The sequence below is a fragment of the Vicugna pacos genome, chromosome 5, assembly GCF_048564905.1.
Source record: "Vicugna pacos chromosome 5, VicPac4, whole genome shotgun sequence".
Classification (NCBI taxonomy): Eukaryota; Metazoa; Chordata; class Mammalia; order Artiodactyla; family Camelidae; genus Vicugna; species Vicugna pacos.
Genome location: NC_132991.1, coordinates 74,108,539 through 74,114,030, shown reverse-complemented (window position 1 = coordinate 74,114,030; position 5,492 = coordinate 74,108,539).

The window sequence follows — 5,492 nt, the reverse complement described above, 5'->3', positions numbered from 1 at the left end:
ATCATGGTCTCCCCTAATGTAGTTGCCAGGTAAGATAATGCGAGTTTCCTCAGGGCCCACTCTCACAACCCATCTTTGTTTCTAGGCTTATAAGATTCAAGTTCCAACAAGCCCCTAAAAGTGAGATTCAAAGTGTGACCCATGAGAAGATAATGTCAATTCCAAAAGACCTACTTGACTTTTCTAATTTATACAAGGAAAATCCAGAACACATGTATGAGAATGGATACTAAGAATGTGGGATAATTGGGGAGGGAACATAAAGTTGTGATCAGGCCAAATTTATTGATATGGGCTCACTAAGCAGGTGTTCTGCATTTAATGTTTCAGCTCAGAGAGTAAGAAAGGGCTCTAATGATTTGTTTGGCTGGTGAACTGAAACATAGAACCAACGTTGGTCCACCATGAGCAAATTGGAAATGCCCAACCTCCTTTGGTTTAATGTAGAAGAAGAGATTCAAAGACAGAGATTGCAAAGTTGGAGTAGATTTTCATTTAAGACATACTCAGCCACACTGAGATGTTTAAGAAGACACACCTTTCACTAATACTTTTTAATTTGTGAGAGAAACCCCAGCATCCTTGAAGAACTCCATGATCACCCTTTGTGAGAGTGTAAGCCAGACCTTATCCCTGTACTGAGAACTCTATTGGAAAACCTACATGCATGGAATAGTTGGATCCCAGGGTGACAGGGGCCAAGTGGCAGCATTTAACCGCCAATGGCAAGGTGGGCATGGTTGCCATAAAGGACAGCAGAGTCAAAGCACCACTTACAATAGTTTGAATCTGGCAGACCTATGAGGCTGGCTACTTAATCGTAGTATTCCTAAAAGTAAACAGGTAGAAAATCTACTAAATTCTTAATCTGTATAAGCAGAAAAGTTCTAGGGTTAAGTGAACAAAAGTCTAACTCATAAAAACAAAGAGTCATTGCGCCTCAATTAAATCCTAGACTTGAGCCAGTTTACAGAACCCTTTGAATGAAGGGGAGGCCAGGTCTCCTTGAAGAAGGACCCCAATACACTACTGAAATTTTATATTGTTAATCTTTCTCCCAGACTCTCCCAAGGGACTTATGGCTTTGCACCAGGATAACTGTGCGTTGGGAAAAAGGAGATAATCAAAGCTTTCAGAGATTTCTGGACACTAGTTCTGAACTGACACTAAATTCCAGGAGGCCCCAAATGTCACTGTGTTTTAGGCAGAGTAGAGGCTTATGGAGATAAGGTGGTCAGTGGAGTCTTAGCTCAGGTCCATCTCACGGTGGGTCCAGTGGCTCCCCAAACCCCTCCTATGGCTATTTCCCTAGTTCCAGAATGCATAATTGGAATAGATACACTTAGCAATTGGCCAAATCCCCACATTGATTCCCTGACCTATGGAGTGAATTCTATTAATAGTGAGAAAGGCCAAGTGGAATACATTATAGCTGCTTCTATCTGGGAAAATAGTAAAATTAAAAGACATACCACTTTACTAAAAAGATTGCAGAGAGAAGTGCCACCATCAGGGTCTTGAAAGAGGCAGGAGTGGTGATTTCCACCATATCCCTATTCAGCTTTCCTATTTAGCGTGTGCAAAAGACAGATGGATCTTGGAGAATGACAGTGGATTATCATAAACTTAACCAGGTGTTGACTCCAATTGCAGCTGCTGTACCAGATGCGGTTTCATTGCTTGAGAAAATTAACACATTCCCTGGTACCTGATGTGTAGTTATTGAAGTAGTAAATGCCTTTTTCTCCATCCCTGTCCATAAATCCCACCTAGAAGCTGTTTGCTTTCAGCTGAGAAATCCAGCAATACTCCTTCACTGTCCTACCTCAGGGGTACATCACCTCCTCAGCTCCATCTCATAATTTAGTTCACAAGAATCCTGATCACTTTTTCCTTCCCCAGGGTACCACACTGGTCAGTTACATCAGTGACATGCTGATTGCATCTAGTGAGGGAGCAGTAGCAACTGCTCTAGACCTATTATGTTGGGGAGTGGAAAATAAATGACTAAACTTCAAAGGCCCTCCACTTCAGTAAAATGTCTAGAGGTCTCCTGGTATGGGCATGTTGCGATAGCCCTTTTAAGCTGAAGGGTAAGTTGTGGCATCTGTTTCTTCCTATAACTGAGAAAGAAGCACAGTGCCTCCTGGGCTTATAGATTTTAGAGGCAACATATTAACTGGCGGTCTTACTCTAGGGTGTTTATTCGGTGACCTGAAGGGTGGCTAGTTTTGAGTGAGGTCCAGAATGAGAGAAGCCTCTGCAGCAGGTCTAAGCTGCTGTGCAAGCCGTTCTGCTGCTTGGTTCATATGATCCAGCAGGTAGCAGCCATCAACAGCGAGGCAAGACCCTCCACCAACATCTCTAAAGTCAGGGTGCCTCTTGCAATCAATGATGTCTCATAATTGCCCGATATCTTATGGCCAAGTGATAGAAGTATTAACTCATTGATCTATGAAATCCAGTCAAATGCTTGTTCTAAACTTCCTATCCTACTATCCCGAACTTTTTCAACTTTTCTTTCTAATTAATCAAGCCGGTTTTCAATATCACACTCACATAATCTAGACAAAAAAAGTTGATAAAGAGTAAAAGATTTTTCTGAAAGGTTAAAAAAGCTGCCAGTCTTTGAAATGCCTGGGTGTGGTTAGGTCACACTTTGAAGAAAGGAAACACCACAGATTTTTATTCCAACAAAGGTTTTCTTCCAAATACACTCTTACTAGAAAGTCAGCTACATCATGTGTGAAAGACAGGATTTCCTGTTGATAAATAAGGAACCAAGTGCTCAAACACAGCTCAATAAATATATCCTGCAGAGGTTTCAAACCGGTGGACAGCAGGCCAAATGCTGCTAAGACCTGTTTATCTTGAAGTGCTATTTTCCAATACTAAGCAACATTATTTTTACATCAAGAAATTACTTATAAAAATATCCATGTTCACTATTTCCTAAAAAATTTAAAGAACTGTCAGTTCTGAGCTTACGTTAATTGGCCAGAGTTGAGAAGCAGCTGATTCTTTTGGACAGGTAACGAGCTCTTCAATTTGGCACCATCTCTGCCACTTCCCAACACAACCCACTTTATTCATTTATGTTCTGCCTCAGCCCTGCAGGCATTCGACTTTGTAACTATGGATAAGAAGTTTAGTGTGGCTGCTAATGGGTAACAAACTCAGTTTGTATTGACATTATTAAAACAGTAGGTACCATTTACTAATCATTTTAGGTGTCAGGAAGTTTTAAGTATTTTATATCTCACATTACTTCATTACATTAAATGATACATTACATCATTTAAATCTTACAAAAAGTTCTGTGAGGGAAGTGAAATCTTTTTTTTACTAAAAGGAAAACTGAGGCTCCAAGAAGTTAACTTGATTAAGAGTGTGCCGCTACAAAGTGACACTTTGAGCAGGGATCCAAAGTACTTAAAGACAGCAGATGGTGAAAACAGATGGGGTGACAATATAGAGGAGATTCAAGAAGTTTGTGCATGGAGAGGGTCACAGAAAAACTAGAAAACATAGTAGAAAACTTACAGAAGAGTAAAATTGTATAGCAAATAAAGAGAACAGAAGAATATGAAAGTAAAGTTACAAGAACACCCAGCAACAAGAGCAAAGCCTCAGCAGTAAAATATTCAGATACGGAGCAGAACAATGAGACTAGCAAAGATGCTGGGGAGGGAGCAAGATCCAAGGCAGGCATGGTGGTGGAGTGGAGAATGGGACCAGAGGCAGCCTCAGCCCCCTGGATACAGAACAGAGTGACTCCCTGCACTTCAGTGCACGCCACCTTTTAAGCACTTCCATGTGTTCTCCAACCCAGAAGCTCTCCAATCCCCACCCTTTTGGGTTTTTATGGAGGCTTCATTACATAGGCATGATTGACTAAATCATTGGCTATTGGTGACTGATTCAACCTCCAGACTCTCTCCCCTCCTCAGAGATCAAGGGGTGGGATTAAAAGTTCCAACCTTCTGATCACATGGTTGGTTCCACTGGCAAGCAGCTCCCATCCTTAAAAGTTTTACAAACATCACTCCATTAATAAACTCAAGTGTGGATTAAAGGGGCTTGTTATAAAAGCAAGACACTCCTTTCCGCTTTGTGGCTCTGGAGCTATGTAAAGAATGGAGGACAAAAGACCAAGTATTATAACAAAGATGCTCTCATTGGTCTTATCACTAAGAAATTCCAAAGGTTTTAGGAATTCCCTGCCAGAAATGGAGACAAAGACCAAATATATATTTCTTATTATAAATCACCATATCATAGACCCCCATTCTGTCAGACTTTGATAAGAAAGAAGGAATTTAATCTCAGTCTTTTCTGTGTTCCACTCTCTCATAAGTTGTGTCACCCAGTTTTGAGATCTTCCCAAGTATTGGGAGGGAGCCAACTGGCCCACAAGGCTCCATGATCTAGTGGTTCTGCTCCTCTGTGCCATGTTTGGAAAGCTAAGGGCCAGATGTTTTTCAGTGACTTACCCAAGATCACTACGTAGAAACAGAGTCCAGGCAGAGACTCAGGTCTTCTGTCTCTAAACTAACAATGCATGAGGGGCTCTTCCTGATCTGATCCCTGGCCATCTGCTACTTTCTATGGTGTTCTCAGCCTTGCTGGGTTTTTTTTTTTCTTCTTCTTCTCCAGCACATCCATCTTCTTGTTTCTGGGCCTTTGCCTATGTTGTTCTCATCACATGAAAGCCTTTCCCTTATTAATTCCCTCCCATTCCAAACAAGAGCTGATAAATTACAATTGATCATTCAAGACTTTACTAAGGAGTCTGCTCCTTTGAACTTCCCTGCCTGTCCCTCTTATAGTCCTTATCACATTTTGTATCATTGTCTGTGTTTGGGTTTGTCTCACCTATTGAACCGTGAGATCCCTGAGAAGCAGATTCAGTATTTTGCTCATCATTAGCACAATGCCTAACATGCAGTAAATACTCAGTAAATATTTTTTATTAAAATGATCTTAAAAACAAGTGAGTCTCATTTAGTAAGTTTTAAAAAGGATCATTTATTGTACAAATAATGAATGGACTACAAATTAAGTCAATGATCTAGTTAAGGAAAAAGCTGACCGGACTTGCAGCAGGCATATATCCCTGAAATAAAACTCAAGGAAGCACCCCTGGTGCAGGTCATCTGGGAACTACTAGCCACGCAGCAGGTGCGTGGGACATTCTCTGCATCCGTCTTCCCAGCAACTGTTGCAATGAATCCACCTACCCTTGAGTTTTAATCAGAGCTGCTATTCACTTACTGTTTACCTCGCCAACAAAAAATATACAAGCAACACCTACAAGGAGAAGGTTTTCCACTTTCATCATTAAGAAAACCACATTTGTATAATTCTCAAGACGGTTAGAAGGAAGAACAAAACCAAGCCAAAACACTTGACTAAACCATGTCAAAAAAAAAAAAGGCTAATTGTGAAATGAGATGAACAAAAAGGACAAAGGTCAGTGGAAGAAAAGTCTC